At 42.8% G+C, this 16,930-nt stretch overlaps 1 protein-coding gene across 1 annotated transcript in view; it reads left to right on the forward strand.

Moving 5' to 3' along the window:
* Positions 1 to 10,420: 10,420 nt before the first annotated feature.
* ZNF462 (zinc finger protein 462) overlaps positions 10,421 to 16,930 on the forward strand; it is a 131,825-nt gene continuing 125,315 nt past the window's right edge. The window contains exon 1 of the mRNA XM_008141829.3: positions 10,421 to 10,636. The gene's annotated coding sequence lies outside the window, so the exon portion shown is untranslated. The remainder of the gene's footprint in view (positions 10,637 to 16,930) is intronic.

A 16,930-nucleotide genomic window follows, 5' to 3' on the forward strand; every position in this document is an offset into this window, starting at 1 on the left:
AAGTTATCAAAATCATTCAGAGAAAGCATAAAATTATTGAGTGGCTGACTAAGCTGTTCATTATTGTTGGTCATGTAAAGTACAGGATCTCATTCCTGGGAAACCTTAGGAAGGACGGGAGAGAGGAAGAGAAGGAAGGAGGAAGAAAAGAAGATAACTGAGTTTTGGGGTCAATACCAGCTCAAGGAAATCTCTCTTGCTAGGACAAGCAAATTGGATGTAGTAGAAATTGCCACACAGAGGGATTGAGTAGGTTCTAGATCTTCAATAACTTGGCATGGAATCCTGGGCAAATCACTTTTCCTTGAGACCATTTTCTCATCTGGAATACATCAGTGGTTTTCCAATTGTGCTTCCGCCGAACACTGCTGCTCCAGGAGCTAGATTAATGAGAAATGGTGGTCTCTATATAATTCACAGAAAAATAGAGTGAAGTAAAATGTTCCCCCTTTGCTATAGTTTAGTTGTTTATATTTCTTATAACAATTCCTGCACTGGATGGATTTTTCTGAGCATATCTAACAGTTTCTTTGCGTTGAGATATCAATAAACAACATTTTCTTGATTTTAAGGTCTTGTCTTCCACTTTTAAAAAACCCTTGGCCGCCCTGGCCGGTTTGGCTCACTGGATAGAGCATCGGCCTGGGGACTGAAGGGTCCCAGGTTCGATTCCGGTCGAGGGCATGTACCTTGGTTGCAGGCACATCCCCAGTGGGGAGTGTTCAGGAGGCAGCTGATCAATGCTTCTCTCTCATCGATGTTTCTAGCTCTCTGTCCCTCTCCCTTCCTCTCTGTAAAAAAATCAATAAAATATATTAAAACAAAACAAAACACCCTTGGCCCTACTGCCACATTTCAGGTAACTGAGTTCTAGCACACAATAAAGGGAACTAACAAGCAGCAAATAAATAGTAATAGGAGAAATCATGCTTAGATTTTTAATTTTTAATAATTGTTGCTGCTTTTAAAAATTTGTTTAAATAGTACTCAATTGTGTTTTATCATGGGTACATATTTTGGTTTTGATTTCCTGACCTAGAAATCTGTCTTGACTCCAAGTTTAGAGCTTGTCCTTAATTTATGCCGCCTCACAGTAAAGCTTACTGTTATAGACTCATGTTTTCTCTCTGCATTTTTTTAAATCCTCATAACAGCCCAGCCAGCGTGGCTCATGGTTGAGCGTCTACCTATGAACCAGGAGGTCACAGTTCTATTCCTGGTCAGGGCACATGCCCAGGTTGCAGGCTCAATTCCCAGTGTGGGGCGTGCAGGAGGCAGCCAATCAAGGGTTCTCTCATCATTGATGTTTCTATCTCTCTCGCCCTCTCTGAAATCAATAAAAATATATATATTTTTAAAATCCTCATAACAATCCTACAAGTATTTAATTATCCTTCTTTCATAGACGTGGAAACTGATGCATGATGCCCAACGTTGTCACTAGCAAGAGCAGGAGCTGCAAACTAGTAAGTAGATGTTGATTGCTAGATTTGGTTTTGTCTTTATTCTAAATAGTAAATCAATAAATACTCAACACCTGCTCCTTGAAATGGGCAGATTTTCAGGATAAACATTAGAAAGATACTAAAGAATAAACTTGTTGTTCATTCCAGGCACTTAAAAAAACATGTAATCAATGAGTAACTTTTGTGAAACACCTGGTTCTTAGCAACTTGGTGGGAAATCAAATTCCAGCATTGGAGACAGGAGGGCTGTGTGTAGATTCCACCTTATGGTGAAAGGGCAACTAACATGAAATCTACAAGGGGTCAGTCAGGGGTGATTAGAGGGTGCAAAGCCAAGTCAGCTTGGTGCTGGCAGTTATTACTCAAAATCCACTGGGTGCACTAAACTCTTAGCTGAACTCTGAAGCTTCTTTGGGAAATCAAATGAATATATACAAGGATTAAGGTGTATGTGTCTTAAAATAATGATGAATACGTTTGTTTTATAAACTGGACAAACATTTGGTTTGGTCAGTCAGGCTTTATGATCTAAGAAATTTTGTGTTGGCAAAATTTATTTGCAAAATTTACAGCTTTCTAATTGCAAAAGAGATATATTCATTGTAGAAATGTTTTAAAATCTGAGAACAGTGAAATCTGAGAATATCACCTAGGAAAAATTAGATCACCTGGAAAAAACTATTAACACTTTGATTATGCTTTTCTAATCATTTTTCAATGCCTAGATACATACATACATATTTATAAATATGAGATAAAGCTATATATGCTGTTTTAAAAACTTTTCCCTTATCAAAAATCATGTATTTCCATATGATTTAATATTTCCTATAGAATCTAATAGCTATATAGCTTTTTATTACATAGATGAATGTGAGTTCTTCACTTGTTGTTGGGTGTTAATGTTACAATGAACCTAAAATATTAATTTTTATAACATTCATGAATATTTCTTTAAGACAATTTCTAAAAGTTAAATTCCTGGGTTAAAGACTTTTAATACATCAAGAATAACTGAAACTTTTCATAGTCCCACCAACTAGATGGTCTATTTTTCCATATCTTCAACGACTGGAATTATATCTTCTTAACAACTAGGAAATATAAACATATATATATATATGTATATATGTATATATATATATGTATATATATGTGTGTGTGTGTATATATATATATATATTTATATATATATATACACACACACACATACAATATATATTTCTGCCAGCTTTTCCATGTAAAAGAGTATTATAGCTTTCATGTTGGCCATCAGTAATTTTTTTTTCTTTTTTTAAAATCACCTTTTTTTTTTAAATCCTTGCCAGAGGATATGTTTTTTTTTATTGATTTTAAAGAGAGAGTAAGGGAGAGGGAGAGAGGAAGAGAGAGAAAGAGAGAAAGAGAAAGAGAGAAACATCAATGTGAGAAACATAAATTGGTTGCCTCCCGTAAGCATCCCGACGGGGATCAAACCTGAAACCAGGGTATGTGCCCCGAACAGGAATTGAACTCAAAACCTTTTGGTGTTTGGGATGATGCTCCAATCAACTGAGTCACACCAGCCAGAGCAGTAATTTTTTTTTTTTGCTATATATATATCTGGTAATATTTTTGAGATCATAGTGGAATTCTAGATTTGAAAATATGAGTACAATTTAGGAGACCTGGATTTTGGCCTTCATTATACCATTAGTGCTAGAAGGTCTTAGATTAAATCATTCAATCTCTTTGGTCTTAAATTTCCTGTTATATATAAAAGGTACTCAGAATGCCCACTCAAATCTTCCCATGATTCCTGTGAAAAGCAAATTAATTATCTTTGTGTAAAACAGTTACTGTACCACTATTTTATTAGCAGTATTAATAAGCTCTTTGACACACATTTATAATTATCAGACACATAAAAGTAGGTTCTGTCATTTAACTTTAAATGTCTTTAAGTAATTAAACAGATAATTGACAATTCAGTTCAAACAAAGCAGTAGACTCCATAGTGTATACTAGTATATGTATGTATATAATATACATATATATGGTGTGTGTGTATGTATATGTATACATATATATGTATATATATAGTTATATAACAAATTATACATAAATTCCACATTTTCTAAATTTTTTATAGTAAGTCAATTTACTAGTGACACAGAGTATTTCCTTTCAAGGAAATTTTTGTGTGTGTGCATTGTAAAAAATTATCAGTGTTTATAATTTTGCATCTAGGTCTTTTACCTAGCATGAGGCCATTTTTCTATTTAATTACAAAATCTTCATAAACAATTTTAAACTGCCTAATGTGTCATCATGGGGATATATTATTATTTACTTAATCACTCCTCTTATCTTAATCACATTATTTTCAATTACTTTATCTGTATCATTTTTTTTTTTTTGTATAATTCTACATTTCTGTTTCCTTAGAGTTGATTCTAAGAGGAGCAGTTAAGGGGACAAAAAGTGAGAGCATTTTAAGACTTTAAATATATATTATTAAATTGTGCTAAAAAAGACTGTATTAATTTTTAATTTCTATTAAGAATATATAATGAGAGGGCTTAATTTGAGGGTACACAAGCCATCACTGGGCCACATATTTTTTTCAAATTATAAAAGTGATTCATGTTTGTACACAGAACAATAACTTAAAAACACTCTTCCCTCAAGCCCCCAACCATCACCTCTCTCATTCAAGTATACTATCAGACTGTTTTTTAATTTAAAAAAGGTTTGCATTTAAATTTTAACAATAATATATTTATTTTGATGCATATTGAAAATGGATATGTAAATAGCCCATCAGACCTGTGCTTTTATGGGTATTATTGCTTCTGATGAAGCTAAAAATTTTTTAAGTTGATTTAAAAATAATATATATTAAGTAAATAAAAGTGCAAGTAGTATGAAAATATGTTTTAAAAGTCTTGAATGTGATATGAGAATAACTTTAGGACACTGCCACGGAGGGATAGCCTCTAGAGCTGCCTGCCCCCCACCAGCTCTGTGTTCTGGACCAGGTCACATCCCCTCTCTGGGCTTCAATTTGAGTGCAAGTCATAGGCATCTGGAAATACCAATCTTCCTGCAATGAGGGATGTCTCAACAAATGGGCAATATTTCAGTTGAGTTTTTTTTCTTCTGATTTTTGGTTAATCTATCATAGTTTATTTAAGCTTGCTCTCTTTCCTAAAAAAAAAAAAAAAATCTTCTCTAGTAAGAATTTCATGTTCAATTATGAGTTAAGAGAAGACATTGGCTTTAAAATGAAATCCCAAAATTTTATCTTAAAATATTACATCTCAGTAACTCCATAGGAGAAACAGAAAATTTCAAACTAAGCAGTCTCTTTATTGGCCAAATCCTGTATTGCTTTTGAGGAAGTAAGAAATCTGAAGTTCTATAGCCAAGTGATGAGATTTTAAAGCTAGTGGTTCATCTTAGTGTTCCTAGTATTCAGTTATGAGTATGTCCCACTGTCGATGTTAGACAAATAGTCAATGGATGGATGATATGCCACATGAATGAATGTTCCATATTATAGTAACTGGTCTAATAACAGAACTGTAAATTTACCTCCCACCTATGGGAGATTTTTAAAAAAAAATTTTAGAACATTGTTATTGAAACATCTTATTTGGTATCCAAAGGTATATATACAAAGATTCATACAGAGTTAAGTTTAGTATGTTACTGCAATTTCTCTTCTTTTGGGAATTGTTCTGAATTAGGAATCATCCACCTTTGTCTTCTTTTAGTCACTTCTCCCTAAGAGGGACACTAGTCCACTAGTTACATGTTTGAAATGGGTTTATGAGAATATACTGATTTTTTTGTAAGGGATCAGAAGGTGTGCTAGTGACTCCACTTTCTTGATATTTGCAGGGTCCATAATTATGCAATTTGGAGTTTTCAGAAAAAAAAAAACACACACACAAATTTAAAGACTGAGTAATTTCCAACAAGAGTAAAAAATCTCAACAGTTCAAAATTTTAAAAAACATAGTGATAGTTTTGGCCGGTGTGGCTCATTTGGTTGAGCATCATCCCGTGCACCAAGGGTCGCAGGTTCAATTCCCAGTCAGGGCGCATGCCCAGGTTTTGGGTTGGGTCCCTGGTTGTGGTTTGTGTGGAAGGTAACCAACCTATTGATGTTTCTTTCTCTCTCTCTAAAATCAATAAAAACGTATTTGAAAAAAAAAACACACCATAAACAACATAATAGCAAACAAACGCCAAGTGTAAAGACAATATTAAATTGCAAAAAACAGGAGTTTTATATAGGCAGGAAAATACCAAGTTCAAGAGGTATGTCACAATATGGTCCAATGTTTAAGAATTAAGTAATTAAGACTTCTGAAAAAAACATATTCTCTACTCATCTACTCTTTATTTTCCTAAAATCATCAGCTTGAACAGTTTTCCAGCTGGGATTTAGAAAGTGGGATTATAAACTGGATTTTTTTTGGGGGGAGGGGTATAATTTTCAGGAAGCAAAGCTTTTCCTTTTTTATTTGATAGAATGTAAAAATTGAATCAATAACACCGGAACACCTAAACACTCTTGTTTCTGTTTAAATTCTTCGTAATACAGCCTCAGGACCTACTCCTTTCCTTCCTGCAGGTGATAGGAGCCGCTTTTCTCTCCATAAACACCTTTCTTTAAGAGATTTGGGTGTCTTCCTCTCCTAAACCTCTAAAAATCAAAATGATTTATAGACTATCTCGAGCCTGCTAGAGTTGGGCAAGTAAGTGGATCATATTTGCATGGGTCACTCTGATTATAGGACTTCACTGTTTCTTGAACTAAAATTTCAAGATTTATTATTCTATTAATGCTCATAAAGTCACTCTTTTGATGAGCCATAATTTCCCTTTATGAGGAGTCTGTATGCCACTCACCCATGATAAGGGAGAAGAAAGTCCAGACTTCCAACATATTCCTATTTCCTGGGTCATTAATAAAGTCTTGAAATCCCATATGACTCCAGGGGTTAATGGCTGAGGGTACAGTAACAAAGGCAAATCTCACCCAGTCAACTTGTCCCCACGAGACTTCCCTCACATTGTTGGCTGTGTACAAAATCTAAGCTTTTCCATTTTAACTTAAGATTTTAGAAATTAACCCTCCTGGTGGAGAAGACAACCCACCAAGGAGGCTTGCATTATCTTTGAGAATGTTCTTAGGGAGTGAAACAGCAGGAGGTGTGAACTTTCTTCTGTTTATCTTAATGGTCCGATAATGGCAAAGCATAATTACAGTTACTTAAGTGCCAAGTTTATCAAGATTTTCACTAAAATCTCCAGCCACAGCGCTTTCCTCGACTGACCCAGCTTTTATTTACCCAAATCGCTTTACTATCATTTGAAAGAAAAGAAGTGCCCTCAATAAAAACAAGCAAGCAAACAAAAGCCCACTCCGCAGCCAGGTTTAATTTATTTCAATTATTTTAGTTGGGCAGTTAAGACACTTTGTGACTCCAAAAATGTCGATATATATATATATATATATATATATATATATATATAGATATATATAGATCAGCAGTTGAAATTTTAGCCTTCCCACCTTCCAAAAGCAGGGGTATGCGGGAGTTTTGTAGTAGTTTGCTTCCTGGCTTTGGGAAATCAATTTGCTTCTAAACCAGAAGGTGGTCTTCTCAAGACCATCCTATATCTGGGATGGAAACTTAGGCATTGTAACCTTCCCCCCCCCCCCCCCAAGGCACCCACAGGAGCAGCCCGAAAGCCACCTAATCTCCCCCATCGGTCTCCGGATCTCCTCGCCGCCTTTGTCCCTTCTAGACGTGGAGGCTTGGAGAGGAGGTTTGGTTTCCAAGGATTGGAGCGTTTGAAGGGCGGGGCCATCTCCAAGTCCATCTCCCCTTTTTGTCCTCTCCTCCTGGGACGGGAGGGAGGAGCCAGGTCCCCCCGCGGCCGGGTCGGGAGCTCTCTATTTCGGTCGCTCGAGGTGAGTGGGAAAGGGCGGCAGCCCGTTTCATGGCAGCGCAGGTTCATTTCTCGGAGTTCAGCGCGGTCAGTCCGCCCGCCGCTTCCCGGGTCCCTGCCAAGAGGGTTTATGAGGTCGGAGGCGTGCTGGGGCGCGCTCGTGTGTTCGCGAAAGGCTCCTCCCCAGGGTTCATTCCCCGACTGCGGGAAGTCCTCCGGTGCCCCAGGAGCCTCGGGTTTCCTCTGACCTCGTCGCTTCTTCCTCCCTCCCCTACGCTCGGTTCCCTGCCCCCCCCCCCCCCCGCGCCCCTGGGGAAGGGCGGCCCCCATCTTAGGATTTCCGACCCAAGCCAACCCAGAAGGTACCTCCACGTCGATGAAGATTTTTTTTTATCACCACCTCCAAAACCCAGCAGTCCTAGGAGCTTTCAACCTGAAATACGGTTGTTCTTTCCCCCCCCGTGCCGGGCTTTGACAGAAAAAGTCAGCTTTTTATTAAAGACAAAAGAGGTAAAGGATCAGCCGGGGCACTGAAAGGGACGGCGGAGACCCGGCGCGTTCCTTCCCGCGGCCACGAGGAATGGATGGGGGAGCGGCGGCCGGCGCTCAGGCCCCCCTGGGGTCCCGCGGGGGAGGAGCTCGGGACCCGAGGACTTCCCCAAGTCCCCGCAGGCACCTGGAGGGAGCGTCCTCCCCGTTCTGCACAAAGCCAGGACCCTTTCAGTCCCGCACCGCCGCACCGTCCTCCACTCTCTCCTTTCTTTCTCTTCTCTTTGGACTCCCGGCTCCCTCTCGTCTCGGTGCTTTCTCCTCCTCGTTCTCCTCACCTACTTTTTCTCTTGCCTCTCCTCGCCTTTCCTCCCCCCCCCACCCCCCGCCCCGCCTCCCCCTCCTTTCTTCTCCACCGCACGCGTAGAGTGTCATTTATTTATTTATTTATCACCCCCGCCATCAACACCCTTTTAGGGCTTCCAAGCCTTTCAATGTGAGTGGGAGGAGAAAAGGGCAGGAAGTGTTGACTCGGAGGGGGGGGGGGGGGGTGAAATCGTGCCTCTGGGCGAGAGATTCTGCCCCAGAATAAACGATTGGGGGGACCTATATCTAGGGAAAAGGAGGATTCAGATCTGCTTAGGACACCCCGCTTTCCGACCGAGACCAACTCCGCGCGCGTCTCCCCCTCCCCCTTCATTGTATGGGTTTATGGATACATCTTCCCGGACTGTGGTGTGGAAGGGGGAGGAGGGAGTATTTAAAGAGGGCAATCTTGCCCTGGATCCTCACCACCGCGCCTTCTCTCCACCGGATGCGCGCTCCCCACTGCAAAGGAATCCGGCGACATCCCCCAATTCAGACGCGGACAAAAGAAACTTTAATTAAGGTCTCTGCCCCGCGCGCGCGCTGCGTGTTTCTCTCTCTCTCTCTCCTCCCCGGGCTGTTGATGTCCAACTCGAGGATGCGAGAAATAGAAATGGTACAACCAAGCCCATGCCCTTGAACTTCAATTGCTCCTGACTTGCTGTATTGATTTTTTTATACTGTAGGCACTGCCCCCACCCCCGCGCGCGCTCCCCCCCCCAATATTAAATTAAAGCCTTAGGAGATGCCCCACCTGGTTGGGGGTGGGGACCCACGGCTTTGCGAAAGGGGTAGGTCAGAACGATTTGGGGAAAATTACACCAAATAAAAAAAAAATCAAGGTGTGAAAGCTGCTTCTTGGCTCTCTTGTCTTCAACACCATGACACCTTATCATTAGGAGCGCTGATTGTTACTTTCCGAGCCTCAGATGATCGGCCAGAAAGTGCAAACAACGCGGGGCTGGAGGGTGTAAAGTTATTTAAGTAGGCTTTTTTTTTTTTCTTTTTCCTTTTGGTGCGCCGTCAAAACATTTCACAAGTTAGGGAAAAGAAAGTGGTGGTTCCGAGGCTTGGAATGATAGGTTCTCTCCCTTCCCCACCCCCCCTTTCCATATCAGAAAAGAAATAAGATGCACAATGAGCCTTTATTTCGGGGGAGAAGACTTCAAAATACGTGCCAGTAATGGACAATTTGAGCTTTTCACTGGAGATACACCGCAAGCTGGAAAGGGATTAAAAAGCCCCACGTGGTTGATCTGGATTTAGACTTGCAACCTCTAGTTCCCCATGTCTGTTCTTTGCAAAGATTGGCCTCTAGATGGATGCGCGTGAGGGACGCTCTGGGCCCTGGGCTCGGCCTCCGGGGCAGGGCTGATGGTGGGAACCCTGTGAGCCACGGGACAGGGTCCTCGCGGGGGGCTTCCTCTGCCGGCCGGGGCGGCCGGGCGCCTTCGGGGACGCGAGCGCGCACGTCTCAGCCCGGCCGCCGCGCTCCTCGCACCGCCTTCTCCGCAGGTCTTTATTCATCTCATCTCCCTCTTCCCCTTCTCCTCCTCCTCTGCCTCCTTCTCCTCCTCTTCCTCCTCCTCCTCTACCACCACCACCTCCACCTCCTTCTCCGCCGCCGCCACCTCCTCCTCTTGCATCTCACTGGCCTGGCTCTGTGTTGCTCTAAGTGACAAAGACAATGTCCCAGCCTTAACTTTGCAACCACCTTGCCTCCTTCTGGGGTTCAGCAGGGGGGAGGGGGACAGCAGCCGCAGCCTCAGCATCTCCTCCAGCTTCTCCTTCTGCTCTTCTCCAGCTCTTGGATAACATTCTTCCCCTTTACGCCCCCAGCCCATTTCCTCCTTTCTTTCTTTCTTTCTTCCTTTCTCTTTTCTTCCTCTCCTGCACGCTGTTGTTATTAGAAAGGCTTCGCGCACCCCCTGGTGCTCCGGCGTTTTGTGTGGCAGGAGAAGATTGTCTTCCTTCTCTCTTTCTGTCTTGCTTTCTCTCTCCCTCTGGTTGCTCATTATTCAGAGAGAGACACAGAGGGAGGGAGGGAGAGAGCGCGCGCGAGAGGGAGGAGAGGAGAGAGAAGAGGAGAGGGGAGAGAGAGTGAGAGAGGGAGAGGGAGGGAGGGAGGGAGGGAGAGGGAGAGAGAGACGGATATCTCAGGTCATCTGCAGCTGCAGAGTCTGAGGAGCCGAGGAAGGCAGGGAAGATGGCGATCCTCCATTGCTGAGACCCGGCAGAAGCACATGAGTCTCCCAAACAACTTCCACAACAATAACCCGAGCAGGAAGAGGAGAAAGAGAAAGAGGATCAGGAGGCGGTGGGGCCGGAGAACCCGAAACACCTCCCGGCGCCGGGACGCTTCTTCTGTAAGTTATTGCAATTAGCAGACACCTCGGGGTGGTCCGAGTGCTCCCGGGAGGAGAGCGCGGGGTGGTGGACGCACAAACGCGCTCATTCATTCGGCCGAGGAGGGTTGGTGGCGCGGGAGGAGAGGGAAGTCCCCTGCATGGACTGACTGGCTGTAGGGAGAGAAGAAGCGAGAGAGAGAAGAGGAGGAGGGGGAGGAGGGCGAGTGAGAGGGGGAGGAGGAAGAGGAGGAGGAGGAGGAGGAGAAGCGAGGGAGGAAGAGGAGGAGGAAGAGGTGGAGAAGGTGGTGGTGGTGGTGGTGGTGGTGGTGGCAGTGGCAGCGAGGTGGCTGTGCTTTTCCTGCTGGCTGCTCTTCTGCTGGGGGCAGCGGAGCGCCGTGGCTTAATTAATTTCGTGTAGTTCTATGGAGAGAAGAGAAAATGAAAGATGAGTGAGAAGAGAGCTGGAGGCTTAGGACGGATGCTCCGAGCGTGGGGACAGGAGTAGGGGCATTAGAGGGGGGTGGAGAGCCAAGAGCCAGAGGGAGCTAGCAAGGGGCAGAGGAGGGAGCGCTCCGAGCCGCCCCGACCTGAGCCGGTTGACCTCTTTCTTTCTCTGTCCCTCTCCTTCCTTCTTCCCCCCCCCCACCCCCCTCTGTCTGCCTGTCCCCAGCCCGATGGCAAACCCGTGCGGATTGGCACCCCCCCTCTTCCTCAGGTATTTGACTCTCTCTCTCTCTCTCTCTGTCTCCGAAGTTGGGATGCGGGGTCGGGATGTGTCCGGGGGGTGGCTGCTGCTGCTGCTGCTGCTGCTACTGCTGTTGGTGGTGCTGCTGGTGAGGACGGAGGCCAGGAGCGGGGGGCACCGGCCGGGTTGGGGGGCGCAGGTCCAGGAGCAGCTGAGGAGCTATCTCCAAGCGTCTGGTGGAAGAGGACAACGGTTTCAGGAGAGGAGAAGCCATTACATACGCTTGGCTCTCCTGGGGAAGGGAGAAAAGAAAGCAGGGGCCTGGGGGGGGGGGTCCTCTTCACTCCTGGTGCAGTTCCCAGGGGTCTGCCCTCCTCCCAGGCATGAGGGGAAGCCACAGCCGCCCCCCCCATTGGAGCAGCCCCTCTCTTTCCCTTTCTTTATCTCCCTTGTCCTCCATTTGCAAGCTGTCTGCTTTGGTTCCAGTCCAGACTCCAAAACACAAAGCTCCTTCTCACGTTCATTCTCCAGGCTTTTCACCATTCCTGAAGGAACCCTCATTTTCTTTTCATTGTAGCTTCTAACCTACAGGGAGGGAGGGAGGGAGGCTGCCTGGAGTTCCTTTCATATTCCTCCCCTACCAAAAAAAAAAAAAAAAAAAAGTTTCATTTTTAAGCACGCGCCTGGGATGGGAAAAGACCAACCAGTTGGGGCTTTCTCCCAGGGTTGGGGGGCGGGGGGGAGCGGTGCCCCAGTGTCTGTGTTGGCTGTTTGGTTTGCTTTGGTTTTGTTCCTGGAGGTGGCTTGCAGGTTTTGGAGGAAGTGACTAGTTTGGTTGAGAGCTGGGAACTGAGTCAGGTAAGCCCTGTCATGTTGTAACTCCACCAGAAAATGGAGGAGAGCGAGTTTCCAGGAGACAAAGCTGAGATGAGAAGTGTTTGTGGAATTATGGATGTTTCCATTTTGAAGCTCTGTTGGTGATGGCTGGAGGAGGAGGCTTGCCTGCCTACTCCTTCTCCCTGTCCTGGGGGAAGTCTGGTGGTGGGTGGTTCCTCACTGTCTATTCATTACACAAGGAAATGAGGGGCTTTTAAGGGCTGCTCAGATTTTTCTCCCACCAAAAGGAGTGCTTTCACAAGTTATTGAGATGTTTGTTTCCATTTTAAAGTAAACTTTTGGATTTTTTTTTTTTTTTCCTTTTGAGTGGACCTGAAGGGTTTTGACCTCCTTCAGGAAAGGCAAGGCAAAGCCTTCAACATTTTCCACTGAGGTCCTCGCACAACTTTCAGCTGCTGCAGATCTCCTGAAAGTCACCAGGAAATGGTGACTTTCCCCATTGTGAAGACTGTGGTGCCCTCAGCTGAGATTATGGAGTTCTGGGCTTGGCTATCACCATGATTTGATGCATTGCAAGACTTTATTGTCTGGTTTGGGTTGATCTCTGGGGAAAAACAAAACAAAACAAAATAAAACCCAACAACAAATCCTACAAGATCTCAGAGGAAGTCTTACCGACACCAGTTTCTCCAGGGTCCACATTTCTCTTCAGGTTGTTCCATGTGTGTGTTAGGCCTTCTTTTAGTTCCTTTGTTTTCCCCCTTCCCTTCCATCCTGCTGGTTTTTTTCTGTGTTCTCAAGTACTGTAAGTCTCCACAAATATCAAATGTCTTCTTAACAGTGTCACTATGGAAACAATTTTTTTTTTTTTAAGATTCTGTCAGTTGAGAAAACCTATGTCTAGGTCTCTACACCTTTTTAATTGGGGGGAATTTATTAGTCTTCTAGGAAGACATTTTGTGAGGATGATGTGAAGAAAGGATCCACCTCAGTCCACACACATTGATTGGAGTTCTTCACAGATTAGTTCTAGAGAATGCATGTAATTGATCCAAGTAAAGACCTAAATCCTGAAATGCTTGAGGATTTTATAAAAGCCAACCATGAAGATGTTGCTTTTCCATTAGGTAAGGTAGCCATCTTGAGGATGAGGGAAGATGTTGGAAGAATTTTAGATGGACTGTTGAAGATAGGTGAGGAGGGCTCCACGGTGGAATGAGAACTTGGAGGAGATTCAGAACCAATTAATGTATTGTAAGGAAGCTGATTAGACCTTGTTTCAATCAAGGAGGAAGACAGAAAGGTACCAGCTTCAACACAAACAAGGAGCACATTGGTGAGCGACTTATACCAGCTTTTTTCTTGCTTTCTCATTATGTGTCGGATTTGTATGCGAGTGTGTGTGTGTGTGTGTGTGTGTGTGTGTGTGTGTGTGAAGTTCCCTGTGTCTACAGTATTTTTGTGCATATTGAAGTGGTTTTAGATTCCAGATGCAATTATATTCTGTTGAGTAGCTGGTAGCAGTGTCATTCAGTGAAAGCACAGTGCTGTATATGACAACATCACATTTTTCAAACCAAACTGTTGTGTCACTAATTGAGGGTTATTGTTCTTCTAAGGGGTGTGAAAGGAGAGGGGCAAACACATGGTTCTTTAGCTGATAATTGTCCCTGGTCAATGAAGTAAATCCTTGGTTTTTGCAGATGAAGATGTGTGGTTTTCAATTAATGTGTATGCTCATTTAAAAATATTTCTCTTCAGATCTCTGCGTCTTTATTCAAAACCTAGGCCTCTCCAAGAGCACTTTAAAAATCTTACATGGAATAACACCTTTTACTATTCATTTTTGAATGTTATCTTTTGATGCCCATTTGCTTTTGCTCTTAAGTGGAATGTCATCAATGCTTTATTTAAATTTCGTAGTGCATGTTAAGATGCTGCATGCTCAAACTCAGAAGTTCAAATGCAATGGAATAAGGAGTTATTTGAGAAAGTAATTACCAGATAATTTTGCATCTAATTTGCCAGATATGTTTATGTAAACACAAATACATTATACATTGATCTTGAAGAAAACTTCCATAATATCATTTTTTTGCTGAGGACAACTGCTTAATTGCTTATTTCATTTGGAGGAAAAATCTGACAGACTGGTTGCCAGTCCAGCAGTTTGACTTACCACATTTCTTTGAGTGTTTTTATGGACAGTCTTATAAAGATGAGCTTTCTGGAAGGAAAGAATTAAGTGTCTAAGAGACATTTTGGAGTTTGAGAAAATGTTTTATTAACAGTTTACCTAACAGACCCATCCCATCTCTGATTCCCTTCATCAGTATGGGAAGTACCATAATATTAAACACATGGTTTCTTGTGTCGATCTAGAATATACACTTGAAATGGGACAAGTATCTTGGGTAAACCATTATGAGAGAATTAAAAAGCGTGTCAAGTTGAACATTCTCATTTGGTGTCAAAGCTCAGAGATCCTTTTTGTTTTTGAGGCATCTAGTGGATGAGGCTCATTATGCAAATTTTTTGTCATAACTAATACATCATCAAGAAAAATCATTCTGAAGAAATATGTGTGAGCTATGATACACACTGTCATTTAAAAAATATTCTTCTTGGAACTTTGTAGCCCATAATATCGCTCCTATTGGATTTATGTTCATCTGATTCATTGATCACATTCCCTGAGGACTTGTTTCTTCCCCCACTCTTTGGAGTTAGAGACAACTTTTAAATAAACTTTTTATATATAAATATATAAAATCTTTCTAAGGAGTCTTCCAGAAGACAGTAGGGGGAAAGAAATCCTACTCGACTAATGGACTTGAGCACTTGTGGTCAGTTTTCCTGAAAGAAAAGGATGGTCAAGTTGCCTTGGGAAAGAGTTCTGTTTTTTGCGTGATGGAGTTTAATAGAGTCTAGTCTATCTTGAATTCTTTCCTGGTGTTGAGTGGGGTGTTTTGGTTTTTGTTTGTGTCTTTGGTTAAGGTAACCTTACTTACCTTCTTTGTGGTGTGTGCTTCTATCAGACTTACAGTTCACTGCCTTATGGGATAGAGCATTGACAAAGCTGTATTGAATGTTTCAAGTTGATGACTGGAGAACAGAGGTGCTATTTCACAATACCACACTCACAAATTAGGAAATATGTAAATAATGAACTCAGATTGCAAAGGATCTCACAGGAGTGTATAAGTGGATGATTGGTACATGGGAACTAAGGAAATTCAAAAGAAGTGGGGGAAAATATTTCCAGGATCTCTCACTAAAAATCTAGTGAACTGAGGGGTGGGGGATCACTGTGTGTGTGTGTGTGTGTGTGTGTGTGTGTGTGTGTGTGTGTGAAAGCAAGTATCTTTGGTGAGGTTCACATACTTATGAAGTTGGTGGCCTTGAGAGAAACATTAGCTGGTGACCTATTAATTGATTATGAGAAAACAGAGAGGAGAAGAGATAGTGCTAGAACAAAATTCCTCTTCTTGTGTGATATGCCAAGACATCTGGCAGATGTTATGTTGGGCCCTAAGGAATGGACAGTTTAATTTTAGCCCTAGCAAGGAAATGGGAAGTTCTAAGCTCTTTTAATAGCACAAGTCACAATTCTTAGTTTGGGGAAGGTTGCTTAAAAAAAGAAGAAGAAGAAGAAAGGAAAAGAAAAGAGGCATTTATTATATATAATATGAAAGAACTCTAGGGAGCACCCAGATGAAGCTGAGGTTTGGGGGTGATGGACAAAAATATTTCCCAAGTAGAAATTAACATTAAAAACTGACAAAGAGATACCATAAGTGATGAGTATTAAGTATTTAATCTTCACCAGTTAGAACTTATAATTGAGAAACTAGTTGTTTTGTGCCTTAGAGAGATCATCGACTTCAAATCTCCCCCTCCCCCTCTGCATTTTACTGAAGAGGAAACTGGCACCAAGACTTGAAGTGACTTGCCCAAGGTCAGAAAGTTCAGCTGTAACAAAGCCAGGCCTACAACTCAGGTCGGCGGACTCCCAATCCAGTACCCTTTGCGCTGCCCCAGTGCACGTGATTATAGCAGTTTGTGAAACACCATCTGAAGACACTAATCATACATTAGTGGGGCAGTTGAATTAGTGTTAGTTGAATTTAACATGCTGGGGAACCCTGGCCTGAACATGGTTTCACTTATAGAAGTGATACTCCAGAGGCCAATTTTATTCGTGTGACTTTCAGTCAAGTTTTAGCTGTTGGATTTGTAGCTGTGCTTTCCTCTCTAGTTCTGTCACCCAGGGCTTGGGAGTCCTTTTCAAATGCCCTTCTTTGGAAGTTTGTCTGGGTCAATGGCAGCTTACAAAAGTGCCCACAATTGGACTCTGAGAATCTATTTTGCAACATGGTACAGACTTAAATTGGCTTCTTTCAGAGATGCCATTTTGTAATACTGATGAAAGTCCAAGGGAGTGAAATCCAGTCTAAAACAATTACTGGTGATTTTCCAGTGTTCTGTACCCATCCAGAAACGTGCCCTCCCAAGTACCTCCTAGGAGCCCAATTCTCGCTTGCAGACCAATGGCTGGCTACTTCCCATTCCCCACTCTACACGAAGGCACCCTTAAAATGACTTGGAACAACACGAGCAGTATTTAACCATGAGAGAGAGAGATGGGTCAGTACTTTAGGAAGGGTGAAATGGGTTTCCATTTCTGATTCCTCCTGGACAAGTGAAGGCAACTTGGTAAAGAAGAGTGATGTTTGGAAGTTGCCACATTTTCTAAGCTTCTTCCAAACCAAAGCATAAATACTCAATCC

Source organism: Eptesicus fuscus, chromosome 15 (genome assembly GCF_027574615.1).
Source record: "Eptesicus fuscus isolate TK198812 chromosome 15, DD_ASM_mEF_20220401, whole genome shotgun sequence".
In the NCBI taxonomy this organism is placed as follows: Eukaryota; Metazoa; Chordata; class Mammalia; order Chiroptera; family Vespertilionidae; genus Eptesicus; species Eptesicus fuscus.